Source organism: Bactrocera oleae, chromosome 5 (genome assembly GCF_042242935.1).
Source record: "Bactrocera oleae isolate idBacOlea1 chromosome 5, idBacOlea1, whole genome shotgun sequence".
NCBI lineage: Eukaryota > Metazoa > Arthropoda > Insecta > Diptera > Tephritidae > Bactrocera > Bactrocera oleae.
Window position 1 is genome coordinate 20,019,868 of NC_091539.1, and position 18,520 is coordinate 20,038,387.

At 34.4% G+C, this 18,520-nt stretch overlaps 3 long non-coding RNA genes across 21 annotated transcripts in view; 1 reads left to right on the plus strand and 2 right to left on the minus strand.

Annotated features, from left to right (window-relative positions):
• The window catches only part of LOC138857288 (uncharacterized), a 38,874-nt gene extending 31,851 nt beyond the window's left edge, over positions 1 to 7,023 (plus strand). For 16 of the 19 annotated variants that reach the window (XR_011396388.1, XR_011396377.1, XR_011396381.1 and 13 more), the window contains exons 7-8: positions 1,028 to 3,595; positions 6,712 to 7,023. This is a non-coding gene — a long non-coding RNA (uncharacterized lncRNA). The remainder of the gene's footprint in view (positions 1 to 1,027; positions 3,596 to 6,711) is intronic. The other 3 variants (XR_011396393.1, XR_011396383.1, XR_011396391.1) reach the window with 3 other exon arrangements.
• A 519-nt stretch (positions 7,024 to 7,542) lies between these two features.
• Positions 7,543 to 9,725, minus strand: LOC138857291 (uncharacterized). Its single transcript, XR_011396398.1, has 2 exons — positions 8,256 to 9,725; positions 7,543 to 8,170 (listed from the first exon to the last, which is right to left on the minus strand). It is a non-coding gene; the product is annotated as an uncharacterized lncRNA (long non-coding RNA).
• A 3,565-nt stretch (positions 9,726 to 13,290) lies between these two features.
• Positions 13,291 to 15,663, minus strand: LOC138857290 (uncharacterized). The gene is made up of 2 exons (XR_011396397.1): positions 14,004 to 15,663; positions 13,291 to 13,918 (listed from the first exon to the last, which is right to left on the minus strand). It is a non-coding gene; the product is annotated as an uncharacterized lncRNA (long non-coding RNA).
• Between the last annotated feature and the right edge of the window lie 2,857 nt (positions 15,664 to 18,520).

The following is an 18,520-nucleotide window of genomic DNA, read 5'->3' on the forward strand; positions in this document are numbered from 1 at the left end:
ACCCTAGATACAGGAAACAACGCAAAAAGAAGTTCTGCGCAAAAAAACCTCGATACACCCCAGTGTTGGACCGACCAGGGTTATTTTTTTGAAGCGCGGGCGAAGTCCGCCAATGCAAAAAGAAGTTCTGCGCAAAAAAACCTCGATACACCCCGGTGTTGGACCGACCAGGGTTATTTTTTTAAAGCGCGGCCGAAGGCCGCCTACCCATAAGGGGTTCTACGCGAAAAGAAATTGTTACATCCAGGTGTTGAACCGACCAGGGTTATTTTTTTTGAAGCGCGGCCGAAGGCCCCCAACGCAAAAGGAAGTTCTACAAGAAAAAGTAATATTGTCATAGAGTGTATAACGTAATACTTAACATCAATGCTCTGTAATAGTTTATTTCTCTAGGTTTTGGATTCCTGTATTTGGGGTATTATCTGTTTTAACTTCTTTCAGTTCAATTACAAAAGATGTCGATAAGGTAACACTGGTTATTTGACATTTTGCAACCCTTTTGTAATTGTCGGAATTAATAGAATTTAACAATAATTTAATAATTGAATTAAACTATTTTTGCACTATATAATGTAAAATAAATGTGTACAAACGAATTAGTGAAGTGTTAGTGGGTATAAAAGTGGAAAATGACTTGTCTATTCGTAAGAAAATAAAACTTTATTTGTCTTACGCTGGGCAGAAAAGGTATGCGTAAAAGGTACCCACAAAATAAATTGTTGGAAAACATAAATGTATATACTTTTTATAAAAACCAATTTATTTTATATTCCTTAAAGCACATTAAATATAATATATTGTATATACTTCTTATAAAAATCAATTTATTTGATATTCCTTAAAGCACATTAAATATGTAGATATAAACAAAACCCAACATACCGACGAATAGAAAATTCATTAGAAAAAGTCTGTGTACATACATATATTTCATAATCTGGAGAACTTTCTCTATCGGTACATACCAATTTTAACCCCAAATTCCGGGGATGCTGTTCTAAAATGTACCCCTCTATTTAATTCTAAGGTATCGAAAAGGCTATAAAGTTTCAATGTCGCAAACAAGATAAAGCAGTTGAAGGGCATCCCAATTTCTATTCCAGTGACGCATTGGTCGTCTGTACACTGTTCACCTGAACAATACCCCATACTTCTATCTGCAGTTGCTGTTAATTAATGTACGTGGATAGACAGTCTACCCAGATTTAAGTCAGTCAACAGTCGACGGTTAGCTGTGCGCCACCTATGTTGTTGTTTTCCCACTAAAAGAGCTGTATCGGCGGGGTCGGACCATAAGGAGAAAGGTGTTAGATGAGTGGGGTCCGTTGGGCATGCAAAGAGGTGGTGTCATGCGGATACTCTTTGCATGCTGGACTTATGTATGATATGTCGGGGTCGATTCTGCATAGGTATGTGTTTAACCTGCTACAGTATCCAGAACGAAGATACGCCACCTATCGACAAGCTTGCCTTGTTTGGAACAAAATCTTCTTGATGCATACTGAGACACTACACTCTATGATGAACAAAATACATCAAATACACACGTTATTTGCTATAATATGGGAAACCTGCGTCTAATCTCATCCAAAAGATCTTTGGCAAAGTGCAAGGACTACATGCGTAAAATATTCTACATTGTTTGTGCGCTGCTAATCAAAATCCGCAAAATTACGATTCTTTCGGCACTGCGATCTGATTGTACGGGCGGATAGAGGATATACACATATACCTGCCTCTGACTTATAGTTTTCGAGATATTTGTATTTAAAGTTCCAAAATTTGTTAAAGTTATGCACGCCCTACACTATGTTTAACACCCTGTCGACCCATTTGTCAACTCATTTGTACACATTAAAATATATCCATAATATAGATTTATTGTGCATTTTTAAAGTAAGTAAATATATTATATATAAGAAATTTGTATTTTTACATTAATGACAAATATCAGTATTGCCACATGCTGTGTTGTGCAAAAATTATCAAAAAATGTTTTGTTGTTGTTGTTGTAGCGGCAGAATTTTGTCGAGTTGACAGTCCTTGGCCGGAAAAAATCCGGATCCGTTCCGGTTACGTAGATCCGAATGTTATGGAAACGGCAAAAAAAAAAAGATTTAGTACCCCGCCCTCTCCTCATATAACGGTTATGTTGCAAACTACTAAAACAGAGATGTTGTGGGACAATGGTGCGCTCCGTCAGCGACATTAGTTCCAAACTCTTGACGATGCGATGAGACGATTAAGTCAGCTGCATGCCGCAGTGCATAGCTCCTCTACTGATTCCAAAAGTGCATCATGTGGCGCAATCTCGGAGGACGTAGCTCCTCCAACCAGGTTATGATTATCCATGAAGCGCTCAAAATGTGATTCAAGTGACTTGAGCTCTTGTTGAAAGTGAAACACATCACGACCTTCTATGGCACCTTCCGAGAAACGTGTATGTATGTGCTTTATTGCTTTCACTGTTGATGTACGCTAATTGAGCTCCGCCATGAAACCCCAAAACCGCAATTACAAAACGAAATTAAAAAATATTTGTCCTCACAGGAGGCACCAAAATGAGGAATACTTAATTTACCAGCGGGTAGAGTTCTCAATGCTTTATTGGGATTTGTACAATTGTGAACGGTTTGTTTGACACCAAACTAGAGATGAGTATAATCAGCACCGAGTTACAATCAGAGAAGAGTTCGTACACACATACATGTCCTCCGACATTTATAGGAGTTCAACGGAATTTAAAATACCGTAACTTTAGATATGCGTAAACAAAGACAATTGTAAAGGGAATGAATGATAAACGAGAGATGACAAATATAAAACTTAGATAAGACAGTATTGCCAGATCAAACTTGACATTATTAAAAAAACTTAATCTAATGTAACTAATCCTAAACAATTAATAGCAGGTACCCTAAATACTGTTTTACTATTTTTATGGTAATTCCTTATAAACAGAATATGAGACCAACATACAAATTTAATACACAACGCGCTTTAGATGTCGCGTGTGTATAGCCATTAAATTGATACTTTTATTCAACAATCCACTGATCGAACTTAAGAGTGAGTTATTGGTAGACGATTTATCGAGAAATCCATTATGACAACCGTGACGTAGAGTGTAGGCAACAATCAATAATAATGGTTTGAAGATGTTGTTGTCATGGAAACCGTTTACAATTCTTGAACATTTTGCAGGAAATTTTTAATATAGTGGATTGATATACTTAAATTTTGATATCAATCTATGAATATAGTGAAATATTCATATTTCCGATAATTGCATGTCATTTCTTTGCAAAACTATGTGACGTAGAAAAGTGAGAGTGTTTGCAACTAGAAAGCATTTTCATGAGCGTATAACGTCCGGGTAAACCATCAAAATGACAGATTATTGCCCGCAATAGATTTTTCTAGACTCGTGTATTGTGTCCTCAGGTGCCCGGTTAAAAATTTTGACTGCAATATTTATTGGTTCTGGGAGCGTGATGTAATGTCGCTAAGAAGTATATTTACTGACGGTATCTCAAAACAAATAATATTAAACATTGTGTGATACATTTTATATATAAATAATAATTTACGAAAAGTAAGGAAATGAATTCAATATTTAGAAACATGGACAAGAAAAGTTTACCAAAATTATTCAATAACGAAACATTACTTTGTTGTCAGTGATATATTGTATATTATGCTTTTTCGATATTTAAGTTTAATCGCGATTTGGTCCGAAAGAATGTTTCGTCATAAAAAAAGGGGGGAAAAACTTTAGTATAACGTCCCACGCTTTCGGGGATAAAATGGGTATGGGCGGATAGAGGAGATCCTCCAGATCAAGAATATATATAGATATTGCCGCGGGAAACCTATGGTTTTCAAGATATTTGGGTTTAAAGTTGAAAATTTCGTCTATTGAAAGTACGTATTTTTTCGTTATAGAATGAATTGTACAGTTATATTTTTAACTTTTATATCCACTAACACTTCACTAATTCGTTTTTACACATTTTTTGTATATTATATCATAAAAAATTGCTTTATTTCAATATTTTAATTATTCTTCAATTTTTGTGATTTTCACAATAACAAGATGGTTGCAAAATGTCAAATAACCAGTGTTACCTTATCGATATCTTTTGTAAGTGAACTGAAAGAAATGAAAACAGATTATACCCCAATTAAAATATGTTGAAATTCCACTCATTTTTAAAATAAAAACTTGAATAATAACTTTTATAATTTATCCTTTTCCACAATTTAAGCACAACTCACTAAACGCGTTTGAATTTTATTTGCCATATATGAAGTAATTAGCAAATGGAAAAAACGAAACGGTACTTTTCTTCAAACAGTAATTATATCCGTTAGAGAGCATTGATGTTAAGGATTATGTTATACCCTCTATGACAATATTACTTTTTCGCGTAAAACTCCTTTTTGCGTTGGCGGCCTTCGGCCGCACTTCAAAAAAAATAACCCTGGTCGATCCAACACCCGGGTGTACTAAGGTCTTTTTGCGTGGAACTCCTTTTTTGCGTTGGCGGCCTTCGGCCTCGCTTCAAAAAAAAATAACCCTGGTCGATCCAACACCTGGGTTTATCAAAAGAAGGAAACTAAATGATTTATTAGTGTCCATCAACAATTATGATTCCTGTATCTAGAGTATAATATCTGTTTATTTTATTTTTCTTCGTTTACAAAATATATTAGTATGGCAACACTGATGTTTTGACATTCACAACCATTTTGTTATTGTCAAAATTGATAAAATTGAAGAATGATTTAAATATTGAAATAAAGCTATTTTTTATGATATAATATAAAAAAAATGTGTAAAAACGAATTAGTGAAGTGTTAGTGGATATAAAAGTTAAAAATATAAGTGAATAATTCATTCTATAACGAAAAAATACGTACTTTAAATAGTCGAAATTTTGAACTTTAAACCCAAATATCTTGAAAACAATAGGTTTCCCGCGGCTATATCTATATATATTCTTGATCTGGAAGATCTCCTCTATCCACCCATACCCATTTTATCACCGAAAGCGTGGGACGTTATTCTAAAGCCGACCCAAAAGGGGATTCAATTCAGCGAGACAGGCACGATTATTTGTAATAAAGGAAACTTTTTATTATTTTGTGAATAGAAAGAATTGAAGATACATATGTACATTAAATGTGAATTAAAGTTATGGGGTCGGCTTTAGCATACCACCTCACGAGTTCAGGGTTAAAATGGTCATGGGTCGGCTTTAGTATACCGTCCAAGGCTTTCGGGGATAAAATGGGGGTGGGCTTTTGTTTAGCATCCCACGATTTCAGGGTTAAGAGGGGAAGGTTGGATAGAGGATATCCTCCAGATCAAGAATATATATAGATATTGCCGCGGGAAACTTATAGTTTTCGAAATATTTACGTTTAAAGTTGAAAATTTCAACTATTTTAAGTACGTATTTTTGCGATTTAAAATGAATTATACACTTATTTTTTTCTTTTTTATATCCACTAACACTTGACTAATTAGTTTTTCGACATTTTTTTTATTAGATGCTGCAAAAATAGCTTTATTTCCATATTTAAATCAATTTTATTAATTTTGACAATAACAAAATGGTGGTGAATGCCATACTAATATATTTTGTAAACGAAGAAAAATAAAATAAACAGAGATTATACCCTAGATACAGGAAACAACGCAAAAAGAAGTTCTGCGCAAAAAAACCTCGATACACCTCAGTGTTGGACCGACCAGGGTTATTTTTTTGAAGCGCGGGCGAAGTCCGCCAATGCAAAAAGAAGTTCTGCGCAAAAAAACCTCGATACACCCCGGTGTTGGACCGACCAGGGTTATTTTTTTAAAGCGCGGCCGAAGGCCGCCTACCCATAAGGGGTTCTACGCGAAAAGAAATTGTTACATCCAGGTGTTGAACCGACCAGGGTTATTTTTTTTGAAGCGCGGCCGAAGGCCCCCAACGCAAAAGGAAGTTCTACAAGAAAAAGTAATATTGTCATAGAGTGTATAACGTAATACTTAACATCAATGCTCTGTAATAGTTTATTTCTCTAGGTTTTGGATTCCTGTATTTGGGGTATTATCTGTTTTAACTTCTTTCAGTTCAATTACAAAAGATGTCGATAAGGTAACACTGGTTATTTGACATTTTGCAACCCTTTTGTAATTGTCGGAATTAATAGAATTTAACAATAATTTAATTATTGAATTAAACTATTTTTGCACTATATAATGTAAAATAAATGTGTACAAACGAATTAGTGAAGTGTTAGTGGGTATAAAAGTGGAAAATTACTTGTCTATTCGTAAGAAAATAAAACTTTATTTGTCTTACGCTGGGCAGAAAAGGTATGCGTACAAGGTACCCACAAAATAAATTGTTGGAAAACATAAATGTATATACTTTTTATAAAAACCAATTTATTTTATATTCCTTAAAGCACATTAAATATAATATATTGTATATACTTCTTATAAAAATCAATTTATTTGATATTCCTTAAAGTACATTAAATATGTAGATATAAACAAAACCCAACATACCGACGAATAGAAAATTCATTAAAAAAAAGTCTGTGTACATACATATATTTCATAATCTGAAGAACTTTCTCTATCGGTACATACCAATTTTAACCCCAAATTCCGGGGATGCTGTTCTAAAATGTACCCCTCTATTTAATTCTAAGGTATCGAAAAGGCTATAAAGTTTCAATGTCGCAAACAAGATAAAGCAGTTGAAGGGCATCCCAATTTCTATTCCAGTGACGCATTGGTCGTCTGTACACTGTTCACCTGAACAATACCCCATACTTCTATCTGCAGTTGCTGTTAATTAATGTACGTGGATGGACAGTCTTCCCAGATTTAAGTCAGTCAACAGCCGATGGTTAGCTGTGCGCCACCTATGTTGTTGTTTTCCCACTAAAAGAGCTGTATCGGCGGGGTCGGACCATAAGGAGAAAGGTATTAGATGAGTGGGGTCCGTTGGGCATGCAAAGAGTATCCGCATGACACCACCTCTTTCATTGTACTTATGTATGATATGTCGGGGTCGATTCTGCATAGGTATGTGTTTAACCTGCTACAGTATCCAGAACGAAGATACGCCACCTATCGACAAGCTTGCCTTGTTTGGAACAAAATCTTCTTGATGCATATTGAGACACTACACTCTATGATGAACAAAATACATCAAATACACACGTTATTTGCTATAATATGGGCAACCTGCGTCTAATCTCATCCAAAAGATCTTTGGCAAAGTGCAAGGACTACATGCGTAAAGATATTCTACCTTGTTTGTGCGCTGCTAATCAAAATCCGCAAAATTACGATTCTTTCGGCACTGCGATCTGATTGTACGGGCGGATAGAGGATATACACATATAGCTGCCTCTGACTTATAGTTTTCGAGATATTTGTATTTAAAGTTCCAAAATTTGTTAAAGTTATGCACGCCCTACACTATGTTTAACACCCTGTCGACCCATTTGTCAACTCATTTGTACACATTAAAATATATCCATAATATAGATTTATTGTGCATTTTTAAAGTAAGTAAATATATTATATATAAGAAATTTGTATTTTTACATTAATGACAAATATCAGTATTGCCACATGCTGTGTTGTGCAAAAATTATCAAAAAATGTTTTGTTGTTGTTGTTGTAGCGGCAGAATTTTGTCGAGTTGACAGTCCTTGGCCGGAAAAAATCCGGATCCGTTCCTGTTACGTAAATCCGAATGTTATGGAAACGGCAAAAAAAAAAGATTTAGTACCCCGCCCTCTCCTCATATATCGGTTATGTTGCAAACTACTAAAACAGAGATGTTGTGGGACAATGGTGCGCTCCGTCAGCGACATTAGTTCCAAACTCTTGACGATGCAATGAGACGATTAAGTCAGCTGCATGCCGCAGTGCATAGCTCCTCTACTGATTCCAAAAGTGCATCATGTGGCGCAATCTCGGAGGACGTAGCTCCTCCAACCAGGTTATGATTATCCATGAAGCGCTCAAAATGGGATTCAAGTGACTTGAGCTCTTGTTGAAAGTGAAACACATCACGACCTTCTATGGCACCTTCCGAGAAACGTGTATGTATGTGCTTTATTGCTTTCACTGTTGATGTACGCTAATTGAGCTCTGCCATGAAAACCGCAATTACAAAACGAAATTAAAAAATATTTGTCCTCACAGGAGGCACCAAAATGAGGAATACTTAATTTACCAGCGGGTAGAGTCTCAATGCTTTATTGGGATTTGTACAATTGTGAACGGTTTGTTTGACACCAAACTAGAGATGAGTATAATCAGCACCGAGTTACAATCAGAGAAGAGTTCGTACACACATACATGTCCTCCGACATTTATAGGAGTTCAACGGAATTTAAAATACCGTAACTTTAGATATGCGTAAACAAAGACAATTGTAAAGGGAATGAATGATAAACGAGAAATGACAAATATAAAACTTAGATAAGACAGTATTGCCAGATCAAACTTGACATTATTAAAAAAACTTAATCTAATGTAACTAATCCTAAACAATTAATAGCAGGTACCCTAAATACTGTTTTACTATTTTTATGGTAATTCCTTATAAACAGAATATGAGACCAACATACAAATTTAATACACAACGCGCTTTAGATGTCGCGTGTGTATAGCCATTAAATTGATACTTTTATTCAACAATCCACTGATCGAACTTAAGAGTGAGTTATTGGTAGACGATTTATCGAGAAATCCATTATGACAACCGTGACGTAGAGTGTAGGCAACAATCAATAATAATGGTTTGAAGATGTTGTTGTCATGGAAACCGTTTACAATTCTTGAACATTTTGCAGGAAATTTTTAATATAGTGGATTGATATACTTAAATTTTGATATCAATCTATGAATATAGTGAAATATTCATATTTCCGATAATTGCATGTCATTTCTTTGCAAAACTATGTGACGTAGAAAAGTGAGAGTGTTTGCAACTAGAAAGCATTTTCATGAGCGTATAACGTCCGGGTAAACCATCAAAATGACAGATTATTGCCCGCAATAGATTTTTCTAGACTCGTGTATTGTGTCCTCAGGTGCCCGGTTAAAAATTTTGACTGCAATATTTATTGGTTCTGGGAGCGTGATGTAATGTCGCTAAGAAGTATATTTACTGACGGTATCTCAAAACAAATAATATTAAACATTGTGTGATACATTTTATATATAAATAATAATTTACGAAAAGTAAGGAAATGAATTCAATATTTAGAAACATGGACAAGAAAAGTTTACCAAAATTATTCAATAACGAAACATTACTTTGTTGTCAGTGATATATTGTATATTATGCTTTTTCGATATTTAAGTTTAATCGCGATTTGGTCCGAAAGAATGTTTCGTCATAAAAAAAGGGGGGAAAAACTTTAGTATAACGTCCCACGCTTTCGGGGATAAAATGGGTATGGGCGGATAGAGGAGATCCTCCAGATCAAGAATATATATAGATATTGCCGCGGGAAACCTATGGTTTTCAAGATATTTGGGTTTAAAGTTGAAAATTTCGTCTATTGAAAGTACGTATTTTTTCGTTATAGAATGAATTATACAGTTATATTTTTAACTTTTATATCCACTAACACTTCACTAATTCGTTTTTACACATTTTTTGTATATTATATCATAAAAAATTGCTTTATTTCAATATTTTAATTATTCTTCAATTTTTGTGATTTTCACAATAACAAGATGGTTGCAAAATGTCAAATAACCAGTGTTACCTTATCGATATCTTTTGTAAGTGAACTGAAAGAAATGAAAACAGATTATACCCCAATTAAAATATGTTGAAATTCCACTCATTTTTAAAATAAAAACTTGAATAATAACTTTTATAATTTATCCTTTTCCACAATTTAAGCACAACTCACTAAACGCGTTTGAATTTTATTTGCCATATATGAAGTAATTAGCAAATGGAAAAAACGAAACGGTACTTTTCTTCAAACAGTAATTATATCCGTTAGAGAGCATTGATGTTAAGGATTATGTTATACCCTCTATGACAATATTACTTTTTCGCGTAAAACTCCTTTTTGCGTTGGCGGCCTTCGGCCGCACTTCAAAAAAAATAACCCTGGTCGATCCAACACCCGGGTGTACTAAGGTCTTTTTGCGTGGAACTCCTTTTTTGCGTTGGCGGCCTTCGGCCTCGCTTCAAAAAAAAATAACCCTGGTCGATCCAACACCTGGGTTTATCAAAAGAAGGAAACTAAATGATTTATTAGTGTCCATCAACAATTATGATTCCTGTATCTAGAGTATAATATCTGTTTATTTTATTTTTCTTCGTTTACAAAATATATTAGTATGGCAACACTGATGTTTTGACATTCACAACCATTTTGTTATTGTCAAAATTGATAAAATTGAAGAATGATTTAAATATTGAAATAAAGCTATTTTTTATGATATAATATAAAAAAAATGTGTAAAAACGAATTAGTGAAGTGTTAGTGGATATAAAAGTTAAAAATATAAGTGAATAATTCATTCTATAACGAAAAAATACGTACTTTAAATAGTCGAAATTTTGAACTTTAAACCCAAATATCTTGAAAACAATAGGTTTCCCGCGGCTATATCTATATATATTCTTGATCTGGAAGATCTCCTCTATCCACCCATACCCATTTTATCACCGAAAGCGTGGGACGTTATTCTAAAGCCGACCCAAAAGGGGATTCAATTCAGCGAGACAGGCACGATTATTTGTAATAAAGGAAACTTTTTATTATTTTGTGAATAGAAAGAATTGAAGATACATATGTACATTAAATGTGAATTAAAGTTATGGGGTCGGCTTTAGCATACCACCTCACGAGTTCAGGGTTAAAATGGTCATGGGTCGGCTTTAGTATACCGTCCAAGGCTTTCGGGGATAAAATGGGGGTGGGCTTTTGTTTAGCATCCCACGATTTCAGGGTTAAGAGGGGAAGGTTGGATAGAGGATATCCTCCAGATCAAGAATATATATAGATATTGCCGCGGGAAACTTATAGTTTTCGAAATATTTACGTTTAAAGTTGAAAATTTCAACTATTTTAAGTACGTATTTTTGCGATTTAAAATGAATTATACACTTATTTTTTTCTTTTTTATATCCACTAACACTTGACTAATTAGTTTTTCGACATTTTTTTTATTAGATGCTGCAAAAATAGCTTTATTTCCATATTTAAATCATACTTCAATTTTATTAATTTTGACAATAACAAAATGGTGGTGAATGCCATACTAATATATTTTGTAAACGAAGAAAAATAAAATAAACAGAGATTATACCCTAGATACAGGAAACAACGCAAAAAGAAGTTCTGCGCAAAAAAACCTCGATACACCTCAGTGTTGGACCGACCAGGGTTATTTTTTTGAAGCGCGGGCGAAGTCCGCCAATGCAAAAAGAAGTTCTGCGCAAAAAAACCTCGATACACCCCGGTGTTGGACCGACCAGGGTTATTTTTTTAAAGCGCGGCCGAAGGCCGCCTACCCATAAGGGGTTCTACGCGAAAAGAAATTGTTACATCCAGGTGTTGAACCGACCAGGGTTATTTTTTTTGAAGCGCGGCCGAAGGCCCCCAACGCAAAAGGAAGTTCTACAAGAAAAAGTAATATTGTCATAGAGTGTATAACGTAATACTTAACATCAATGCTCTGTAATAGTTTATTTCTCTAGGTTTTGGATTCCTGTATTTGGGGTATTATCTGTTTTAACTTCTTTCAGTTCAATTACAAAAGATGTCGATAAGGTAACACTGGTTATTTGACATTTTGCAACCCTTTTGTAATTGTCGGAATTAATAGAATTTAACAATAATTTAATAATTGAATTAAACTATTTTTGCACTATATAATGTAAAATAAATGTGTACAAACGAATTAGTGAAGTGTTAGTGGGTATAAAAGTGGAAAATTACTTGTCTATTCGTAAGAAAATAAAACTTTATTTGTCTTACGCTGGGCAGAAAAGGTATGCGTACAAGGTACCCACAAAATAAATTGTTGGAAAACATAAATGTATATACTTTTTATAAAAACCAATTTATTTTATATTCCTTAAAGCACATTAAATATAATATATTGTATATACTTCTTATAAAAATCAATTTATTTGATATTCCTTAAAGTACATTAAATATAATATTATGTATATACTTCTTATAAAAATCAATTTATTTGATATTCCTTAAAGCACATTAAATATGTAGATATAAACAAAACCCAACATACCGACGAATAGAAAATTCATTAAAAAAAAGTCTGTGTACATACATATATTTCATAATCTGAAGAACTTTCTCTATCGGTACATACCAATTTTAACCCCAAATTCCGGGGATGCTGTTCTAAAATGTACCCCTCTATTTAATTCTAAGGTATCGAAAAGGCTATAAAGTTTCAATGTCGCAAACAAGATAAAGCAGTTGAAGGGCATCCCAATTTCTATTCCAGTGACGCATTGGTCGTCTGTACACTGTTCACCTGAACAATACCCCATACTTCTATCTGCAGTTGCTGTTAATTAATGTACGTGGATGGACAGTCTTCCCAGATTTAAGTCAGTCAACAGCCGATGGTTAGCTGTGCGCCACCTATGTTGTTGTTTTCCCACTAAAAGAGCTGTATCGGCGGGGTCGGACCATAAGGAGAAAGGTATTAGATGAGTGGGGTCCGTTGGGCATGCAAAGAGGTGGTGTCATGCGGATACTCTTTGCATGCTGGACTTATGTATGATATGTCGGGGTCGATTCTGCATAGGTATGTGTTTAACCTGCTACAGTATCCAGAACGAAGATACGCCACCTATCGACAAGCTTGCCTTGTTTGGAACAAAATCTTCTTGATGCATATTGAGACACTACACTCTATGATGAACAAAATACATCAAATACACACGTTATTTGCTATAATATGGGCAACCTGCGTCTAATCTCATCCAAAAGATCTTTGGCAAAGTGCAAGGACTACATGCGTAAAGATATTCTACCTTGTTTGTGCGCTGCTAATCAAAATCCGCAAAATTACGATTCTTTCGGCACTGCGATCTGATTGTACGGGCGGATAGAGGATATACACATATAGCTGCCTCTGACTTATAGTTTTCGAGATATTTGTATTTAAAGTTCCAAAATTTGTTAAAGTTATGCACGCCCTACACTATGTTTAACACCCTGTCGACCCATTTGTCAACTCATTTGTACACATTAAAATATATCCATAATATAGATTTATTGTGCATTTTTAAAGTAAGTAAATATATTATATATAAGAAATTTGTATTTTTACATTAATGACAAATATCAGTATTGCCACATGCTGTGTTGTGCAAAAATTATCAAAAAATGTTTTGTTGTTGTTGTTGTAGCGGCAGAATTTTGTCGAGTTGACAGTCCTTGGCCGGAAAAAATCCGGATCCGTTCCTGTTACGTAAATCCGAATGTTATGGAAACGGCAAAAAAAAAAGATTTAGTACCCCGCCCTCTCCTCATATATCGGTTATGTTGCAAACTACTAAAACAGAGATGTTGTGGGACAATGGTGCGCTCCGTTAGCGACATTAGTTCCAAACTCTTGACGATGCAATGAGACGATTAAGTCAGCTGCATGCCGCAGTGCATAGCTCCTCTACTGATTCCAAAAGTGCATCATGTGGCGCAATCTCGGAGGACGTAGCTCCTCCAACCAGGTTATGATTATCCATGAAGCGCTCAAAATGGGATTCAAGTGACTTGAGCTCTTGTTGAAAGTGAAACACATCACGACCTTCTATGGCACCTTCCGAGAAACGTGTATGTATGTGCTTTATTGCTTTCACTGTTGATGTACGCTAATTGAGCTCTGCCATGAAAACCGCAATTACAAAACGAAATTAAAAAATATTTGTCCTCACAGGAGGCACCAAAATGAGGAATACTTAATTTACCAGCGGGTAGAGTCTCAATGCTTTATTGGGATTTGTACAATTGTGAACGGTTTGTTTGACACCAAACTAGAGATGAGTATAATCAGCACCGAGTTACAATCAGAGAAGAGTTCGTACACACATACATGTCCTCCGACATTTATAGGAGTTCAACGGAATTTAAAATACCGTAACTTTAGATATGCGTAAACAAAGACAATTGTAAAGGGAATGAATGATAAACGAGAAATGACAAATATAAAACTTAGATAAGACAGTATTGCCAGATCAAACTTGACATTATTAAAAAAACTTAATCTAATGTAACTAATCCTAAACAATTAATAGCAGGTACCCTAAATACTGTTTTACTATTTTTATGGTAATTCCTTATAAACAGAATATGAGACCAACATACAAATTTAATACACAACGCGCTTTAGATGTCGCGTGTGTATAGCCATTAAATTGATACTTTTATTCAACAATCCACTGATCGAACTTAAGAGTGAGTTATTGGTAGACGATTTATCGAGAAATCCATTATGACAACCGTGACGTAGAGTGTAGGCAACAATCAATAATAATGGTTTGAAGATGTTGTTGTCATGGAAACCGTTTACAATTCTTGAACATTTTGCAGGAAATTTTTAATATAGTGGATTGATATACTTAAATTTTGATATCAATCTATGAATATAGTGAAATATTCATATTTCCGATAATTGCATGTCATTTCTTTGCAAAACTATGTGACGTAGAAAAGTGAGAGTGTTTGCAACTAGAAAGCATTTTCATGAGCGTATAACGTCCGGGTAAACCATCAAAATGACAGATTATTGCCCGCAATAGATTTTTCTAGACTCGTGTATTGTGTCCTCAGGTGCCCGGTTAAAAATTTTGACTGCAATATTTATTGGTTCTGGGAGCGTGATGTAATGTCGCTAAGAAGTATATTTACTGACGGTATCTCAAAACAAATAATATTAAACATTGTGTGATACATTTTATATATAAATAATAATTTACGAAAAGTAAGGAAATGAATTCAATATTTAGAAACATGGACAAGAAAAGTTTACCAAAATTATTCAATAACGAAACATTACTTTGTTGTCAGTGATATATTGTATATTATGCTTTTTCGATATTTAAGTTTAATCGCGATTTGGTCCGAAAGAATGTTTCGTCATAAAAAAAGGGGGGGAAAACTTTAGTATAACGTCCCACGCTTTCGGGGATAAAATGGGTATGGGCGGATAGAGGAGATCCTCCAGATCAAGAATATATATAGATATAGCCGCGGGAAACCTATGGTTTTCAAGATATTTGGGTTTAAAGTTCAAAATTTCGTCTATTTAAAGTACGTATTTTTTCGTTATAGAATGAATTATACAGTTATATTTTTAACTTTTATATCCACTAACACTTTACTAATTCGTTTTTACACATTTTTTTTATATTATATCATAAAAAATTGCTTTATTTCAATATTTTAATTATTCTTCAATTTTTGTGATTTTCACAATAACAAGATGGTTGCAAAATGTCAAATAACCAGTGTTACCTTATCGACATCTTTTGTAAGTGAACTGAAAGAAATGAAAACAGATTATACCCCAATTAAAATATGTTGAAATTCCATTCATTTTTAAAATAAAAACTTGAATTATAAATTTTATAATTTATCCTTTTCCACAATTTAAGCACAACTCACTAAACGCGTTTGAATTTTATTTGCCATATATGAAGTAATTAGCAAATGGAAAAAACGAAACGGTACTTTTCTTCAAACAGTAATTATATCCGTTAGAGAGCATTGATGTTAAGGATTATGTTATACCCTCTATGACAATATTACTTTTTCGCGTAAAACTCCTTTTTGCGTTGGCGGCCTTCGGCCGCACTTCAAAAAAAATTACCCTGGTCGATCCAACACCCGGGTGTACTAAGGTCTTTTTGCGTGGAACTCCTTTTTGCGTTGGCGGCCTTCGGCCTCGCTTCAAAAAAAAATAACCCTGGTCGATCCAACACCTGGGTTTATCAAAAGAAGGAAACTAAATGATTTATTAGTGTCCATCAACAATTATGATTCCTGTATCTAGAGTATAATATCTGTTTATTTTATTTTTCTTCGTTTACAAAATATATTAGTATGGCAACACTGATGTTTTGACATTCACAACCATTTTGTTATTGTCAAAATTGATAAAATTGAAGAATGATTTAAATATTGAAATAAAGCTATTTTTTATGATATAATATAAAAAAAATGTGTAAAAACGAATTAGTGAAGTGTTAGTGGATATAAAAGTTAAAAATATAAGTGTATAATTCATTCTATAACGAAAAACTCTAAACCCAAATATCTTGAAAACAATAGGTTTCCCGCGGCTATATCTATATATATTCTTGATCTGGAAGATCTCCTCGATCCGCCCATACCCATTTTATCACCGAAAGCGTGGGACGTTATTCTAAAGCCGACCCAAAAGGGGATTCAATTCAGCGAGACAGGCACGATTATTTGTAATAAAGGAGCCTTTTTATTATTTTGTGAATAGAAAGAATTGAAGATACATATGTACATTAAATGTGAATTAAAGTTATGGGGTCGGCTTTAGCATACCACCTCACGAGTTCAGGGTTAAAATGGTCATGGGTCGGCTTTAGTATACCGTCCAAGGCTTTCGGGGATAAAATGGGGGTGGGCTTTTGTTTAGCATCCCACGATTTCAGGGTTAAGAGGGGAAGGTTGGATAGAGGATATCCTCCAGATCAAGAATATATATAGATATTGCCGCGGGAAACTTATAGTTTTCGAAATATTTACGTTTAAAGTTGAAAATTTCAACTATTTTAAGTACGTATTTTTGCGATTTAAAATGAATTATACACTTATTTTTTTCTTTTTTACATCCACTAACACTTGACTAATTAGTTTTTCGACATTTTTTTTATTAGATGCTGCAAAAATAGCTTTATTTCCATATTTAAATCATACTTCAATTTTATTAATTTTGACAATAACAAAATGGTGGTGAATGCCATACTAATATATTTTGTAAACGAAGAAAAATAAAATAAACAGAGATTATACCCTAGATACAGGAAACAACGCAAAAAGAAGTTCTGCGCAAAAAAACCTCGATACACCCCAGTGTTGGACCGACCAGGGTTATTTTTTTGAAGCGCGGGCGAAGTCCGCCAATGCAAAAAGAAGTTCTGCGCAAAAAAACCTCGATACACCCCGGTGTTGGACCGACCAGGGTTATTTTTTTAAAGCGCGGCCGAAGGCCGCCTACCCATAAGGGGTTCTACGCGAAAAGAAATTGTTACATCCAGGTGTTGAACCGACCAGGGTTATTTTTTTTGAAGCGCGGCCGAAGGCCCCCAACGCAAAAGGAAGTTCTACAAGAAAAAGTAATATTGTCATAGAGTGTATAACGTAATACTTAACATCAATGCTCTGTAATAGTTTATTTCTCTAGGTTTTGGATTCCTGTATTTGGGGTATTATCTGTTTTAACTTCTTTCAGTTCAATTACAAAAGATGTCGATAAGGTAACACTGGTTATTTGACATTTTGCAACCCTTTTGTAATTGTCGGAATCAATAGAATTTAACAATAATTTAATAATTGAATTAAACTATTTTTGCACTATATAATGTAAAATAAATGTGTACAAACGAATTAGTGAAGTGTTAGTGGGTATAAAAGTGGAAAATTACTTGTCTATTCGTAAGAAAATAAAACTTTATTTGTCTTACGCTGGGCAGAAAAGGTATGCGTAAAAGGTACCCACAAAATAAATTGTTGGAAAACATAAATGTATATACTTTTTATAAAAATCAATTTATTTGATATTCCTTAAAGCACATTAAATATTTAGATATAAACAAAACCCAACATACCGACGAATAGAAAATTCATTAGAAAAAGTCTGTGTACATATATATATTTCATAATCTGGAGAACTTTCTCTATCGGTACATACCAATTTTAACCCCAAATTCCGGGGATGCTGTTCTAAAATGTACCCCTCTATTTAATTCTAAGGTATCGAAAAGGCTATAAAGTTTCAATGTCGCAAACAAGATAAAGCAGTTGAAGGGCATCCCAATTTCTATTCCAGTGACGCATTGGTCGTCTGTACACTGTTCACCTGAACAATACCCCATACTTCTATCTGCAGTTGCTGTTAATTAATGTACGTGGATAGACAGTCTACCCAGATTTAAGTCAGTCAACAGTCGACGGTTAGCTGTGCGCCCCCTATGTTGTTGTTTTCCCACTAAAAGAGCTGTATCGGCGGGGTCGGACCATAAGGAGAAAGGTGTTAGATGAGTGGGGTCCGTTGGGCATGCAAAGAGGTGGTGTCATGCGGATACTCTTTGCATGCTGGACTTATGTATGATATGTCGGGGTCGATTCTGCATAGGTATGTGTTTAACCTGCTACAGTATCCAGAACGAAGATACGCCACCTATCGACAAGCTTGCCTTGTTTGGAACAAAATCTTCTTGATGCATATTGA